An 18070-nucleotide genomic window follows, 5' to 3' on the forward strand; every position below is an offset into this window, starting at 1 on the left:
TGGGACTTCCAGATCATTCCACTGAATTAGGTCACCCAGATTTCTCTGTCTGGGTGACAATTTTCATATTGATCCTCCCTTAATTTCCCCCTGACTAGGGGCATAGGGGAAGCTATATTTTCAAAAATCCTAGAAATATATAGTCCTATTTTTTGAAAATCAGACTTTCTGCTATATATTTTCCTGGCCATTTGACATTCCTTAAAGGTGACCACAGCATGTGCATATTTATAATTAAAAAATAAATATTCAATGTGGGTAGTATCTGCTATAATAAGTTCCCCGGGGGCAATTAGTTCTAACGTTTGTATTAGGTGAAATTTATGTTGTAGCTGTGTTAATATACCCTTAGGTTTTGGAAAGTTTGAAAACACTAATTTATACTGCATACGCCTCAGCTTCCAATTTTGTTTGGATGGATTCTCTGCCTGGTTAAAGATGTCCTCTAGATCTTGATCCAAATCATTTACTCCCATTTTGGGCCTTGCCTCCTAATTTTTAAGTACCTATTGCCATGGGTCATTCATTTCAGTAGGCTCACAGTTCCTATCAATACTAACTGTAATACTAAGCTGATGTTTTATTTAGCTGCTCGGATAATGGTGTCTTCTCAGCTTTCTTTCTTTTCCTCTTTAATCAACTTTCCACTCTTAGATGGCTTTTTGGGCTGTACCTTCTTCAGTTTCTTATCTATTAATTTAAATAATTGTCCATATTTTATTTTCCCATCCCAGTATGTTGCCTTTGTTTTGTTTTGTTTTGTTTTAAATCTATTTTTATTTTGTTTTTACAAATAAAATAAACACTACCAACAATATAATCAAAATCTTCAGTTTCCAACATTACAGTACACTAAAAAAAAAAGAAAAGAAAGGGAGGATAGCAAAAAAAGGAAGAGGAGGAAAAAGAAAAAAGAAAAAAACAGAATTATGTTAAACTTCAATAAGAACAAACCAAATATCCAAACAGTCTTATAGCACAGAAATAGAAGCAAACATTCCATTTCCATTAGCCATAAATTACTATTCAGTTAGCACGTATTAATAAACATTAAAGGTTTAGCCAGCAAGGAACAGCAACAACAATAATCCCATAGTGACATTAATAGTAATAATACAAATGAAAAAGGGAAAAAAGAAATTTAAGAGAAACACAAAAAGAGGAACAAATCATTTACATATTTTAAGTAGTGTCATATCTAAAAATAGGTTTATATGTGTACTCACACATACACGCACAAATATGCACTTTATTACAATATAACATAAAGAAAGAGGAGAAAGAAGAAAAAAATGCAAACATTTATCTTTGGCTTACTGCCCAACCGCTCCCAGTATATTGCCTTTGAAGCTACCTTTCCTTTGTTATTTTCCTTATACACTGTATTTTTATACTTTTGCCCTTTTTATTTCTTTTTAAATTTTCTTTGGCTTATAGTGAGAACATACTTCGTTCACTCATAGTTGGTGAATATCCACATTGGCCTTTTGAACAGACTCGGGTTTTATTTCTGTTTGTGTTGGACCAATATTCCCCCTTATACGTATCTTCGCCATTGTAGTTAACAGCCCATTACACTCTGCAAGGAAAGATTTAATCAACCCTAACTCCTTAAAGGTATCATTCACCCGTTTCTCAATTTCAAATAGCTGTTCAATTATTAGTTGTCCACCCTTAATTTCCAGGTTACTCACTCCACAACTGGGAGAATTCCTCTTCTGGGCAGATGATGGGGAATGCATTGCTAATTCAATTACCTGCTTGTCCATTAATTCATCTAAAGAAGTTTATGTTCTTGTGCTCTTATCTGGGAAATATTATCAGCAAGGGCCAGCTCAGATGCAAGGTCTCTAGCATCATTGTCTGCGATGTCTCCATACATAACACACTTGGGGTCAATAGACCAATCTAATACAGAGTTAATTGTGGAGTCATTTCCCACTCCTCCTTCTCTTCTAGGAGAGAAAAATTGTGGGATTATTGGCTGAGATTTCAGTTTCTGTTTCCATCTTTCAGGTAAAATTTTGACTGGAAGGCCCAGAGTTTTATAACCTTGCCTGGTAAAAACAATTTCTTCACTTATGATCCAGTCTGTCCCATTAACAACTGAAAACCAGGAATTAACAATTATTACCCATAAATATCTATCACTTATGTAAAATTAAATTCATAAATAATAAATCTTGAAGTAATTACAACACCCACTTTACAAAAATTAAATATTGGTGAGACCAAATCCCATAAGGGTTTCTTCAGACATTTCAAGATGAGTCCTCATGCCCTGATGAATTCCAGTATGATGTAGTGACCGCTTTGATTGCAGAAGCAACAGGACGTAGGTGGCCTCCTGTGTGAATCCGAGTGTGGCGCTAAAGCGTCACACTTGGCGTGACGCCAAGGCACTGCCTCTGGCAGCCCCTCCTTAAGTGCCTGGTCGGGCAGGGACCAACAAAACTCAGCCTCAGGGTCCAAGTGGTGCAGCTGGTCCTCTTCCCCTCACACTCCTTCCCCTAGGAAAAAAACAAGCAAATGTTTTAAAACCATGTAAATTTGCTTGATTTGCATAATTTATACAGCTTACAGTGTTCCACTTTTGATTTTTGTCCACATTTGACAGTGAGTTTTGACAGGTGTTATGCTGAGAGCAAGTGGGTACCTTACACAATTCCAGATACATTACTCTTAACCTAAGGTAGGTAAAGATACCTGGTTACACAAACAGGAGTTAAATGGTGTCAACTACTTACATTTAAGAACCAACATGAAACCTTGTAGTCTGTTTCAGTTTGTGAGCATTTAAAATTACAGCCAGGACTGTGTCTGGAAACTAATTTTCACAATTAGCTGAAGAAGTGGTAAGCCTGTTGCTAGACAGAACTAGACTACAGGAGGCTCACATGATGGAATGCTCATCTATACAAAATAAATAAATATGAAATCCCTGCACACAGAAAATAATCATGTCGAGGAGAAAGCCAAAGTAGAAGCCTTTTCCCTGACATGCTGGTTTTCTATATGCAAGGACTGATTGATTGATTGATTGATTGATTGCTCTGCTGTGCAGTCAATCATGTGTGAGCCACCCGCAATCCACACTTATTTATTTATTTATTTATTTATTTATTTATTTAATTAAATTTATTAATCGCCCATCTGGCTGGTCACCCAGCCACTCTGGGCGATGTACAGCATACAATAAAACAGTTTAAAACAATAACATTCTACAGTAAAAACATTTTCTAAACTACCCTAACCCACCACAAATGCCTGCCTGAACAACCACGTTTTTAATGCACGACGGAAGCTCATTAAAGAGGGGGCATGGCGGAGTTCCCTAGGGAGGGAGTTCCACAGAGTGGGGGCCACCACAGAAAAGGCCCTCTCCCTCGTCCCCACCAGTCTAGCTGTCCTGGCTGACGGGACAGAGAAAAGGCCTTTTCATCTGTTTGTGAGAACTAAACCAGATGATGGTTTTCTATCTGCAAGGATTTTTTTTTTGTATGGAGGAGTATTCAGTCATGTGTGTCTCTGCCTGCATTCCGAACTGGTTAAGTCCAGAAAACAGATTTACCACTTCATCTGCTGTTTTGACTAGGTCTGGGTGTAAATAGTGTGTGGGTAGAGCTGGACTTCATTCACAACAATAACTATAGAGTGTGTGTGGGGGGGGGGAGGCTTCAAACAACTCTTGAGACATTGAATTAACTTGCCTAGAGAAATACAAGAACAGCTCATAGGAAACAGTTGAACAAGGCTAGTTCATGTCTGGTTCCATTTTTACATGCATTCTATAAGGCCTTTCCAAGCCTTTATCAAAGTGTGGTTATTTCCTATTGGTTTTTTTTAAAAGCCTTATCCAAATTTGTTTGTCAAGGTGCATTAGGACATTCTTTATTTAACGTTACTGAAATGTTTACATTGTGAATGAACTTGACTGGTGTGTAAACTCCAATTTAATACATTTACATTCCATGTGTACCTTCTCCACACTGCTTTTCATCACCATTTGGAAAAGAGCTGCATGAGGAGCCAAAACTGCAAGGTGATATGGTCTGAAACCCAAAATCTCCTGCCTTGAGAGTACCGTGGCTTCATGATATCCCACTTTTATAAGGAGTTGGATTGTCTGTCTGTTATAGAAATTTCAGTTGTAATATGTTTATTATCCCATGATTTTATAAGCTATGCTATGTCTCTTCTACCTCTGTGTGAGATTGTCATGCTAAACAAAGACACAGTGCCTTATCAGAGACTCAGGAATGCCAAGAATGTATTTACTTGGAATGTAGTTAGAGTACATGACTACCTCTCTGCTACCTCTCTCTGCGCATGCCTGAGTATGTGAAAGGCGTTGCCTGTTTCCTGTCTCCTTCTCAGCTAGACAAAGATTAACAGAGCGCAACCATAAGGCAGCCCCTGGAGACTTTGTCTATATAAGCTTCTGGATCACATTACTTGATTGCGATCTTTGCTGGTGCGTTAGCCCCAAAGGGTGCCTTATTCTGCAGAATAAAATCGTGTTGGACCAGATCTCTGCCTCCTCTCATTCTTGGTAAACAAATTGGATGAGTCTACCAGGGACAGAACACAGTTTTTGTAACATGTCCACACTATTGGTGACTATCATGTGTTTGAAGACTCTGAATACTTGCTCAGAGAAAGAAAGCACTCAGAGAAAGATGTCAAGAAAGAGTTACCCAACCATTGAGGCAAATGTCTAGGATGCCAAAGTTCCAGGGACACCTCCCTCAGCTCTGTAACGTCTTGGAGAGAGAAAGAAAGGGAGTGAGAGACTTTTCAGGCAGGGTGTCCAGTTCCTGCCATCTCTGCTACGTAAGTCATCTCCCAACCTTACCAGGAGCAGTTATGTAAGGACCAGGAAGATCAGACGAGCAGGGAAGCTGTCCAGCAGAGAGCACAGTGAGAAAGGTGATGCTTTAACAAGGACTAGGCTCCAACTGAACAGCTGTATAAAGAATGCTGATGCCCCTCCCCTTCCTGGCTTGTCATACTGACCCAGAGTATGCTTCATCTTCACAAATAGAGCTTAAAGATATCTGACATACTGCCACATGAGTAGTTCGTTTCTGGCTTTGAGCTTCTGTCTGGACCTGCTCCTGCCTTTGTTTATGGAGTCCTGGGGGTAAACCTGGGGGGCCTGAAGCAGGCAGGTCGGACCATTCCTGTTGCTTAGGTTCCTTCAATGCCACAGCCTCCTCAAATGGGGCACTGCTTCCAGTTGTGGTCTCAGAAAGGCTATCGCCAACCTTCAACTTCCCCTGAGTTTCACAACCATGAGGACTAAGGTCAGCATCCTCCTCCAGGGCAGAAAGATGTTAGGCCATGTCACGTGAAAAGAAAGCTACACCCCTGGCAGAAAAAAGGCTGGGTTTTAAGATGAAAGATAGAAAGGGTGTGGAGGTGTTGGATGGTTTCAGCCTTCAGTTGACATATTAGTATTTTAACAAGTAATAAGATGTACAACTCTATTTTAACAACTGTAAGATGAAAGATAAAAAGGGTGTGGAAGTGTTGGGTTCCAAATGGCTTCAGCCTTCAGTTGACATATTCGTATTTATAACAACAGATCTAGAGATGTTGACTTGCCTAAGGTCAGCTAATAAGTTATATAGCTGACTGGGGTTTTGAACCTGGGATTTCCAGATCATAGCCAAACTAAACACTCTGTGTCTGCACCACACTGGCCATTGTGGGCTAGGGAAAAGTCATATCTAAATGGTATTCAGTTTTGAGGTTCTCTGTTGTTTCTCTGTGGACTGAACTGCAAGCTTTTCAGGAAAAAAGATCCATTCTGTCTAATATTTATTGTAACCCACCTTTAGCCTAAGGGATAGGGTGGCAAAGATATAAAAATAATTAAATAGAGCACATAACTTTTTACCTGACACATGTATGTGTAAAAAATCCCCACATATATTGGTGTGGTTACTTTGACATTACAAACACTTTGTACACAAAGGTAGACCTGAAATGTACAAATATCTACACCCTCATCAAGGGAGGCAGATCCATGTATGGAAGCAGAGGTCCATATGCATATCAGGAACTATGAGCACAAGCCCACCCCCTTTATTTATGCCATTTCTATACCACCCAGTTAACAAAATCTTCTGTGAGGTTCGCTAAGCTTCAAAATCAACAAAATACAATCAAAGAATTTAAAAACAATCCACATAGTATGTAAAACCAACACAGAAGACAGTGTAAAACCATAACAGAACAGTATGAAATCAATATAAAAATAACACCATAACCCATGGGGAAAGGAACAACTAGTTTGAAAATCTAAAATATGAGAGTATTTTACAGGAGAAAGAAGCATGAGAGGCAGATTTTAAAGCAGATGTTCTCTTAAGTGAGGGTATATCAGTTAGGTAGGAGAGATTTCATCCCATAATGAACATCCGGAGTGTATTCATATCTGGTTCTTTTATCTGTAGACTTCTGAACTCATACATACATACATACATACCCCAGAGCAGCAGGCACAAAGCAATGTTAGGGCTGGATGATTTTTTTTTTTCACAAGGGTGCTTAAGGTTTAATATCTCTAATGCTTGACTGACAATGAGTGCACATTGCTTTATTTATGAGAGGAAGCCAAATCTGCCCCTCCGGAGTTCCCCAAATGGGCACACCTTCTTCTCCTGCCCCCCCCCTCCAACCACCAATCATTTGGTGGTTTCACAGCTTTTGTGCCGTTTTTCCCCATTCTAAACCGTTGAAATGCCTTTCCTAGGGTTAGTATTTTTGGCCCCATTCCTTTTGCCTTCGGTCACATCCACTACTGGAATGGAGCCCCCGAGAACTTTTCCAAAATGGAATTTGGCCCTTGGGCTGAAAGAAGTTCTGCACCCCTGATTTATGGGCCTCTTTGTACCAGATTTAAACTCAGCAACCTTTAAAGGCATAGAAATGTGCTAACAACAGATCTGCAATTCATTTCAAGGCTCTCTAGCATTGCTGTTCTGAGTTTCAGACAGTTGGATGGACGTTGACCTGCTCCTGTTGAACTCATTCACACTCATTTTTTTTAGGACAGTCTATGTACATTAGTCTTTTACAACCAGCCTTACTTTAAAGTCTCTCAGAGCAGCCATGGGACAGTAAGCAATTGCTAAAGGGAGAGCACTGGAATGTACTGCAGCTGAGTTGGCAAATTAACATGGCCTTTAATGGTCTCTGGGTTTAAATCAATCTGGCACAAAGATGGCAGTAAAACACAGATATGGGAGCCTGCATTCTTTGTTAAGTGTTAGAGATAGCAAGCCTTAAGCGCTCTGTCAGGAAAAATAACCCAATTCTAACTTTCCTTTGTGCCTGCTACTGTGGGATTGTTGTGTTTCTTTTGATGAAGGCAATAAAACTGACAGATTAGTCTTTGTGTGTGCGTGAAGTGGAAAGCACTCGTTTTAAATAATGTTAGCACTCTCTGTGTCTCAAGCTGCTAATTACCGACACAGCCCCAAGTTAAAGGCCTGTGTTTATGGGAGTGCTGCCTCCAGCAGTTTATTTTGCAAAGAAGCATCTTTATTAATTAGGCCTGAGTGCCACTTGATTCATTTTATTTGTCTAGCAAAAGCAGAAGCAAATTGGCTGCCTGGACTGGAATAGCTCAGGAGTTCCAGCATGATAAAACAATGGCAAAATGGTGTTAGCATGGCTAGGTCTCTCACACCTTTCATGCTTCTCGTTTTGTGGCTGCTGATGCTTCCCCAAATCTCTGTATGCTCACAGAGAGTGGATGCTGGTGGCCTTGGATAGCTCCTTTAGAGTTCTGACTGGTTCTGGCTGAAACCCAGAGTAGATTCACTGCCCCATTGACATCACAGCCACCAGCCTCTGCTGCTCACAGATCATACAGACTACCAATTGCAGCCACTCTCACAGAACTCTGAATATACAAACATGCTTATCTGTTGTCGAATGTGAAGCATTGCAACCATTTTGACATGCCTCATGTGCCTCATACCATGAAAACACCCTCAGCTAAGAGCAGTAGGGGCAACAACTCACAGTTCAATTATTTCCTGGAAGGCAATGGATTTACCAGAAGCTCACAGTCATGGAAACTTCTGGGCTGCTCTGCACGATATTCACCTACCTGTTTCCCATTTGCTCCACAAAGTCCTCATGTCTTCTCTTAAAGCAGTACTTCTGTAGTGTGAATATTTTAATGATTTTAAAACAATTATAATTGTTATTGTTGCTGTTACTGCTGTTAACATCATTGTTGGTGTTATTGCTGGCTTTTATTGTTGTTTTTAACATTTTTATGTTTTTATCACTTTTAATATTTTAACTGTTTTTATATATTTTATTGTTGTAAGCCGCCTTGGGAGGGCTTCCGCCCTGAAAAGCGGCCAAGACATATTTTAAATAAATAAATAAATAACCATTTTAATGATCGGTTTTATTGAATTTTACCATGATTTTATCTTGTAATCTGCTTTGAGATTTTTTTTAGAAATGAAAGCAATATAGAAATTTTCTGAAATAAATAAATAAATAAATAAAGGCAAGTATAACTCCTCTTCAGAGCTTGCTGTTCAATGTTGGGACCAGGGTGGGGTGGGTGAGGGGGGGCTGCACACACTGGGATGTAGCGGGAGGGACCAACAGGTATACTCACACATTAGTACACCCTGTTCAGGGCTAGTGACTTCTGAGAGATGCCCCAAGAAACACAAAAACCCAGCAGCTGTGGTAAGCTTCATTTTACTAAATTAAACAGGAAGCCAACTGCACAGCAGCATATGATTTAAATGGAATGGTGCATCACACCTTGTACTTCAGGATTCTGTTCAGCCAGGGTAATAGAGAGTGTTCAGTGATGGCAGCCAAACCCCAGAATTAAAGTGTAATTCTACACAGGGCTACTCAGAAGAAAGTCCCGCTCATTTCAATGGGCCTTACTCCCAGGTAATTAGGCATAGGATGGCAGCCCAAGACTCCTTTAAAAAAAAAATGCTTACTCTGTATGCTAAGTCATCTTCTTGTGTTTTGCAGCTTCTCTGCTTGGGATGATGATCATTCAGATAACCAAGCTACCATGAGGTGGGAGAGCTCACCACAGAGCAGGGATATGCAAGATGGCACCCATGGGCACCAATGCACTCCTGGATACTTTTCTTGATGTCCACCAGAGTGCCCTACCCCTCCCACTTAAAAAACAAAAACAGAAACATTTTCTTCCCATGAAATAGGTGCTGTTGGTGCTGAAGAACTGTGGGTTCAAAGAAATTTAGTGTGCTGGGGCTCAGACCCCACCTTTGCCTTACACTCATTCATTTGGGCAGGTTACTTGTCCTTTGCCTTGCCTCCCTTAGCAGCCATTTTGTGGTGGCGCTCAGGACAGTTTCTCAAATGGCCAAATGTGCCCATGGCCCAAAATGGTTGCCTACCCCTGCCACAGAGTAATTTGATCATATCTGTATGGGCTCTGAGTTGGGAGGAATACCAAGGCCTAACTCAGGCTGATCTCCAATTTTCTGGGGTTGTTGGCTGATGAATGAGAAGCAGTTGGGAGTCAAGTGCTCTTAAATCAGGGGCCATTTAAGCTTGAAAAGCTTTTTTATTCCACTTCAGGCTATGGAAACACATTCTGCTGCATTTTTTTTATATCTATCAGGTACTCCAGTATTAGTAACACAAGGACTTCCTGACTGCTTTCTGTGTAGTGTAAAATAATCTAACTGCAGATTGACATTATACATTAGTAATTCAGTTGCCTTCTTGTCACTGTAATTATCTCATAGGTTGTCACTATTTGCCTTCTGCTATAGAATTACCTAAAAGACACTCATAAAGCTGAAGTTATTACAGATGGGAAGCTGGGCTGCCAGCTGCTGATCCGGAGAGAGTGTCTGTTGCTTTAACAGCTCAGGGGCTGTGACACAGCATGCAGCAGATGCTCCTATGCTGGGGCTGAATACTTCAGTTCCCTTGCCCTCCTGACTCGCTTGCTGTAGTGCACAGGACTGATTTGGCTTCATAGCAGGCCATGGGGAAAGATGGGACGCTGATGTAGTGGGACAAGGGAGGAGACACCGAGAGCGAAATGGTCTGGGAACAGAATAGCCAAAAGGATTGCATGTTCCTATTTTTAAAAAGCCTGCAGCCCAGCAGCCAAGGTGATAATCATCGGAATCTCTTCTGCAAAGGTCAGGCAGGTGGCAACTAGAAAGAGAGCCTTTTCTGTTATCAAAACTGTAAAATTCCCTCCTGAAGATCCTACGGGCCTGGCCCTACCATAAGGCAGTGAGGCAACCCCCCCAGGCAGCAGATACTGGGGGCAGGGAGCAGTGGCAAGGCGTTGGAGGGCAGAACTGTGTGTACCACAAAGCCTGTGCTGGGCCCCCTAAGCTAGCTTGATACCCTGAGGTGTAGTGGAGGAGGATGTCCCTTCACCAGTGTGAAGGTAAGATTCAGCTGCCAGCCTTGCTAGCTCCTGTGCATAAAAATGAGGGGTGGGGGAGACTACCATGTTGTCCTTTGCTTCAGGCACCATAACGGCTTGGGCTGGCCTTGCCATGATCTCCCTGGCATCTCTATTACTATCTTTTTGGTGCCAGGGAAAATCTGTCCTGTTCAAACAGGCCTTCAGTGGATTAATTTAGTCATTATGGGGTTCCTCCCCTTTTGTTTTGTTTTCTATGCTTCTAATATTATTTTCAATCTCTGTTTCAGAGGGGCTTTTGTTAACATGTGTTGTATACATATATTATGGTAATTTACTTTATTTTTAATGGCTTTTTATGTTTTACTGACGTGTCCTTAACCACTTTGGATTCCATTTCATGGGGAAAAGTGCATGTGTATACACACACGTGCATACATATACCTGTATAATTGTAAGCTGCCTTGAGTGCCATTTTTGGTAGAAGGGTGGGGTATGAGACAAACAAACAAACAAGCATATACTATGAGAGGGGAGAGAAAGAGAGGGAGGAGGAGCAGGTGTATCTTGCTGGCCCAGGTCTCTTATGGCAGCAGGCACTGTATCCTGGTCACCAGCTTGCCCCCTTAAAGGAACATTTATTTATACACTTTGCTTAACATAATTCTGTTTCTCAGGGCCAGGTTACATGTTACCCTCTTAATAAGAGAACATGTATATCAAGTCCCCCTTGTGCCCATACTGGTATCTAGACAAACACAAAAGGCTTCCTTCAGCAGCAGCCAGCATAGTCAATAGTGCCTAGATTTCTCCTTTACAGCAGTCATTCTCTCCCTTCCTCTGGTGGCAGCAGCAATTCCCTAATGAGCACAAGTGTCGTAAGGCAGGGCAGAAGACTCCAGCCATCGCCACCTTCAGTGGCTTCCTGGGAGAGAGCTAGTACAGGCAGAGAGAGGCTTGATGATATGCATTCCTTTGTAAGGAGGTTAATGTGAATCACCCAAAGAATTTAGAGTGATTAAAGTGTTTGTATGTATATATATATATTTATATTTATATTTACAAGCACTGTGTTTGTGTGTGCATTTACAAGCACACAATTGGCAGATGGCAAGGTAAAGAGTGAACATCAACAGGGAAGGTAGAGAGACTGGGAATTAGAAAACAGTGTCCGATGTTAACCACAGCAAAAGACAGTAAAATAATACTTAAGAGCCATCTCCTATACATAATGGAGAGCCAAGTCCCACTCTGGTTTCTGATTTTGGCAGCTGTGAACAGTGACTACATATTTTTATAGTTTCCGTCTACTTTTGTAAGCTACCCTGCTAACTGTATATTGAAGGGCAGTATCAAAATCTAATAAAATAAATATAAGCAAATGGCTATCAGTTCTCAGAGAATGCACATGCTCTCTTCAGTGTTCCATTGAACCATTATTGTGAAATACTTTGATCACCTGAACTGTTAAACTGCCCCAATTTGACTTCTACCTGGGTCCCACAAAATCAGGCCACTATTCTCTTTAACAGGCGCAATCTTCTGATAATATCAAAAAGAGGCAAAAAAAACACCTTTCTGATACTTTAAAACTCAGTACTCTATTAAATTGGTACCTTTAAATAATGCATAAAACCATTTTATCAAATGATAATAGGATGAGTGTGTCTGGCCATCTGATCCATCAGCATCACAGCGCCAAGACCATAACCTAGACACCTAAAACTTGGCATGCATATTGAGGGGATTCTAGGAGTGTGCACCACAAGATTGTTTTTAAAATGCATTAATTAATTTTAATTAATTTAGGGAGCAATCCTATGGCCGCTAGTCAGCGGCTAGATGGCCATAGGATACGTCGATTTCTGGGAACCAACCTCAGAGCCAGCTTTCCGAGGTCAGTTCCCTGAGAACCGACCTTCTCCCTTCCTACGCAGCCCCGTGCTCCGCACTCAGAAGAGGCGCGCAGAGTGGTGAAAACGGGGCGTTCTGGGGGGCATTTTGGGGCAGGGAAGCTGGAAATGCAGGTACGACACATCCAACGTGTCATCCAGCAGCTGCTTCCCCCGCTCTGACTTCCCGCAGCTAGACAGACGAAATCGTCTGTCTAGCTGCAAATGCAGGGCGGCTGAAGCACAGAGGGGACGATCCCCACCGTGCTTCTCCTGCCCTGCATTGGATAGGCAGTTGCCTCTAAGTTCGAAGGCAGCCACCTATCCCGGTAGCACAGGTTTCTAAGGACAGGCTTCCTGATCATGTGGAGGCTTTTAAACCCATTTAGCTGAACGCTCTTAGAAACCCTCTTCAGATGTTTGCGCTGAATGTATAAAAGGCCTGAAGAGGAGTTGTACATGCAGGGATTTGGGGGCAAGTCTTGCATGCATCCCTATACACTTTTAACCCTTGGGTGTTCAAACACTTGAATAGGGCAAGAGAAAGTCACTTATGACAACCAGCCCTAAATGTGAACCTCTGTTAAGTGAAAGCTGGATCGGACACCACAAAGTTGAGCAAGCACTCATGTCTACTGAAAGAGCTTTGGACTCATTTCAAGGAGCAGAATTCCCATATGAGAGATTTCAGAAGTGTTAACTGTTTTTTTCTAGAGGACCTGACAAAGGGGTTAATAATTTGAGACCCACAAGACCTCTCCATCTTGACACACCAACCCTGCTTCTCATCCCAATTTCCAGTGTCCAGCTCTAGTAAACCTTCTCTCTCTTCAGTTCCTTAGCCCTGGCGGTTTCCAGGTTTCTGATGGATGCTGCACATGCATACATCAGAAATGTTTATAACACACTTGGATCTCCTTATCCATGTGTTTGGCACATATTTATATTCATTGATACATAACTCGCATTATTAACACAAACGGCTTGTCAAATAAAAGGCAGAGAACTGCTAAATAGCTTAGTAACTTAATGTAGATTAAATGAAGATATTGGTATGCAGTGTGTTTTCGCTGCATTTTAAACTCTCACACTTAAAGTCATGCAATTTTCAGTTTGGAGTTAACTATATTTCATCAGGGCATATGAAATGAAATCCCAACAGCCTGTGCAAAGCAACTGGGGGCGAGGCGGGATTTGGAACAAAGAATCAGGGAGAAAAGTGTTTAATACCTTTGCCCCCTCCCCACTCCCTCCCAAACAATTTTCCCTTGCAGTGTTTCAGGTATCTGTTTGCAAGGTCAGGAACCGCATGAGTGGTAACAGCAGCTGGGGGAACTGTAGAAGAAAAACGGCAAATGGTGTAAGATTTAAGCATCCACCATCCACACATCTCTGCTCCAAATTGCCCACTCCCACTATTACTTTGCAACAAGGAAGCAGGTCATAGGTTTTGTTCCACACATTTACAGGCAATGTGGGGTTTGACCCATTTGGAGCCAGACACACTAATGCAAGCAAATCTTGCCTGTAGCCCAAGCTCTGAGGTTCCCACTGGGACAGTTCCCATAGCTGGTTAGGCAGGTTGCTGTTCAGTTCTAGAATTATCATGCCTTTGGGGTTGTGGATCTTGCAGCAGTGAACATCAGAGAGGAAGCCCAGCTGAGTATAGGGCACTCCTTTGGGTCACAGCCTGCCTGGGAGCCTGCCCAGATGGCTGAAGTGTCAGGGTTGATGCTGTTAACTGGTATAGCATTATATTAATTACAAAGTAATTTGCAAAGTCAAAGAAGCCAGTTCCATGTCCAGAAGAACTTAATCTAAAATTTTGACACAGGAAGTGTTTGTCGTGAAAGCAGTTACTTATTTATTGTGGGGGTTCCAGGCATCGTGACTCAAAGTAGGACTTCTCTTGTGCGGAACATTGTATTTGCCCAGCATGCAAGCTTCAGTATTTTTTCACCAGGGAGAAAAATGCACCTGACTCCAAATAGCATGTCAGTTGCAACTGGCATCCCTGACCTCCACACAGAAATCATGATCTACCACAGATCGTATAATTAGTGGCAAATAACTCTCCCCATGAATTTGTGTACTTTATGTGTTGTTCTAAAGAAGCAACAGCCAAGCACTTCCACTCAGTAACCCTGAAATATAGGAGGGGGAAGTTTCAAATAACAGGTTGTGCCTCCCCCCGCCCTTACACACCCAGGGCAATGTCCCACTGTCATGTAGCCATTGCTTATTATTTCAAGTTCACTTCTTCGCAGGTCATTTGTTCTTTACAACAATGGAGCATAGATCCACATCAACAACAAAGTCATCCCATTGCAAGGCTATTCTCTACCCTACCCTCCATTCCACAAGGATGAGATTTAGCATTGTTGTCTCTTTAAAGAGATGTGGCAGATTATTGTACTAAGATTAAAATGGGGGTGATGACTTCGTTTCCTTGGTGGTACATAAAAACCCTGAGAGAAACCAGAAATTGCAAGGCTTGGAATTAAAATGCCAAGGATCGGGCTTCCACTTTTCTCAAAGGCCGGGAAAGTGCTGAATCCATGGCAATGACGTGCATTTTCAGCATCTCTCACACACAGAAGTCATGTCAGGTCATCAATTTTTAGGAATGTACAAATGAATGAGATCTTTGCTTCTCAATGGCTCCTCCTCCCAGATATTTTCTGAAAATTCTGCTTGGTTGCTTTGAAGCTTCACAGTACACTCAGCAGGATTTATTTCCTAAACAGTCATGTGGAGGCACATATTACATCAGACAAGGCGCTTAGAAAGTAAATAGAAAACTTTATATAAAAATGACCTTTTAAAAAACAAGGCATGCTAGCCATTTTTTAATATTTTAGTTCGCTAATACTGTAATTAGCTCCCAACATTGCTCATTAGCAGTCAAAGGAGAAAAGATTAGTCATTAGGATGGGTAACGAGTCCATCCATCATATTACAAGCATCCTCCTCCAAACCATGCCACCAAGCAAATATTGTTATAATTACCATTTTATAATGCAAGTAGGTTTGCAGCCATACTCCCCCTGACAGCAATTTAAAAAAAAAAACCCAGTCATGATCCTCTAGTGCTGAGACTATCACGAGGCTTCTGATGGGTCTCTATGCACATTTATGCAACGCCACGGCAAGGAAGGTTTTACATTTTGCCCTTTCATAGGACTGAAAAGAAGGGAGAATAAAAGTAGAAGGGGCCACTCATCTGAGGCACAAGACAGAAACATTGTGAAATGGTAAAGACTGATATGCCTCTCACCAGAAAAGCAATCTTTATGGCCCTGAAGAAACGGTTAAGTGCTATGGTGTGTTTAAGCTGGTGATTTGCAAACCACAAGGGATGTGGATCCTGCAGCGAGCAGGGAACACTTTCCCTTAGAAGTTAGATCAACCTATGACAAGTTGATTATAAGTAGTGTTTGGATGGCACAATGAAAGCTACAGAAGCACAGAATATATGAGACCTTCTGGCCACAGAACCTTATGCCTCATTTCCTGGCTGGCTGGCTTCAGAAGGGGTATCTAAGGGCCAAACTAGATGCAACATTAAGCATGCAATTGGGCCTTGCATGCTTACCTTTTCTTTATAAAGAGCTTTAAGATGTGTGAGATCAAGAAAGTGGCATGGGGTGGGGCTTTCACCTTTTGTTCCCAATACAGATCCTCCTCCGCCCCCTGCACTGTCATTTTTGCTGTAAAAATGGTTTCCCCAGATGCTTTCCAACCCTAAGGGAAAGACTTAAACAGCCTTTACCCAGCATTGCTGCAAGCAAATTTGTAGCCCCCCTCCTCCCCCAGACAAACATTTGGAGACCGATCATGAAATTCCTGCATAACCAGTGAGTATTATGGCCCTTACGCAGCTGATCTTCAGAGCTTGATTTTATCTCCCATCCTGTTTAAGATTTACTAAAGTACAGAGTGAGGTCAGCCAGGAGTTTAAACAGTAGTATCATCAAAATTCCGACTTATCATCAGTATGTTTGCTGATACCAGCTCATTTTCTCCTTTTCATCTCATTCGGGGGAGGTTGTTCAGTTGGTTTCTGGAATCACCAATGGTCTGCATTTGGTCTAAAACACTGAAGCTCAATCCATACAAGAGCTACTGCAGGTGGGTAGTTCATCCAAGCTGAGAGGTGGCTTTCAACCTGTTCTGGATGGAATTTTACTCCCCCTGAAGTGCACAGTGCTTTTGGTTTGACCTGAGCATTTGTCACCGAAATGGCATCTATGGCACCAAGCTCCTTTCACCAACTGATGCAACAGCTGCATCCCCTTCCTGGATAGGGGTAACGCGGGCACTGTTGTCCATGCTCTGGTAACATCCAGACCGGGCTACTGCAAGACAACATACATAGCCCAATCACGTGATTAACCTTCATCTGGTCAGGAACACAGGTACTAGAATGTTAATTGGACAGGCCATACAGAGTATGCCCCTCCCTGTTCTTAAACAGCTTCAGTGGCTATGGGTCCATTCCCAAACTCAGTCTATCATGTCAACAGTAACCTTTAAAACCCAATACAGTTTGGCACCTGGGTAACTAAAGGGCCGCCTACTCCCACATGAACCTGAAAGAATCTTAAGACCACCTCCAAGGCCCTTCTCTAGGTGCTCCCACTTTCTGAGGTTGGCCAGGGGACAACTGGGGAAAGGGCCTTTTGTGTTGTGGCGTCCTGTCTGAGGACACTCTACCCAGAGCAGTTTGTCTGGCATCAAGCCTTCTTTCATTTTGACACGAGTTGAATACTGTTTTATGCACATGGGATTGTTATAATGCTGGCTCTTCTGGCAGCTGCAGCTCTTTTTTTCTTCTGTCTACACAGTTGCTTTTAGTAATGTTTTGTTTTATATGTTTGTTGTTTTAAAAGCACATTTTTAAATAACATGGGCATTATAAAACTGAACGACAGTGCAATAAATATTTAAAAAGCTAACCCTCTACAGACACTCATACTCAGTGAACATAGTCCTCTAGGACTAAGCATCCTATGCTTGCAGAGAGTTCTCTCAGCTAGCTCTGAATTTCATAAAGATAAGAATATCGGGAGTGCTCTCTGCTGGCACCATAGAGTAAATGCACCTCTATCACATTTCCCCTTGAATGGAAAGTTATAGAAGACTGGGGGCCACCCTAAAGGGTACCCTCAAGAAAACCAACTCTCTTAGCTTTCAGCAATTTGTATAGCCCAAGCCTCACTCCCCAATTTGTAGTCCAAGTAAAAGTAGCATCTCATCAGACCCAAGTTCTCTTTCCAAAGCTGAAAAAGAACTATTTAAACAAAGCACAATGAATTTAAAAAGTGGAATGGAAATCATATGAAACTCTCTCAAGTCTGCCAGATATCACTTATTCCAGGAGAGCAACATCCTTGTAAAACAAAAGATATCCCTTATTTTTAAAACATGCCAACTCAACAGAACAGGTACTACCATTCTAGTGCAACCCAAATGTATTTTTCCCACTTCATGCGTCTGATGAAATAGACTCTAATCCATGAATTCTTACGCCATAGTAAAATTGTTCATCCTTAAAGTGTCAGAAGATCTGCTTTTGACAAATATAAAAGACGATCCTGAGAGCAAAAAAAGCAAGGAGCAATCCAAGAATTCTAAAGAAACTTTCTACTTTCCAGCAGTGCTTGTTTGTTCTACCTCAGATGTTGCTAGGCTGTTAGTTTCTCTAATTGCATCTTCAAGGGGCAAGCAAGCAATCCTGAAAATGGCTGAAGAAATG

Source organism: Heloderma suspectum, chromosome 4, assembly GCF_057233095.1.
Source record: "Heloderma suspectum isolate Gila_16-S chromosome 4, 16-S_ref, whole genome shotgun sequence".
Lineage (NCBI taxonomy): Eukaryota > Metazoa > Chordata > Lepidosauria > Squamata > Helodermatidae > Heloderma > Heloderma suspectum.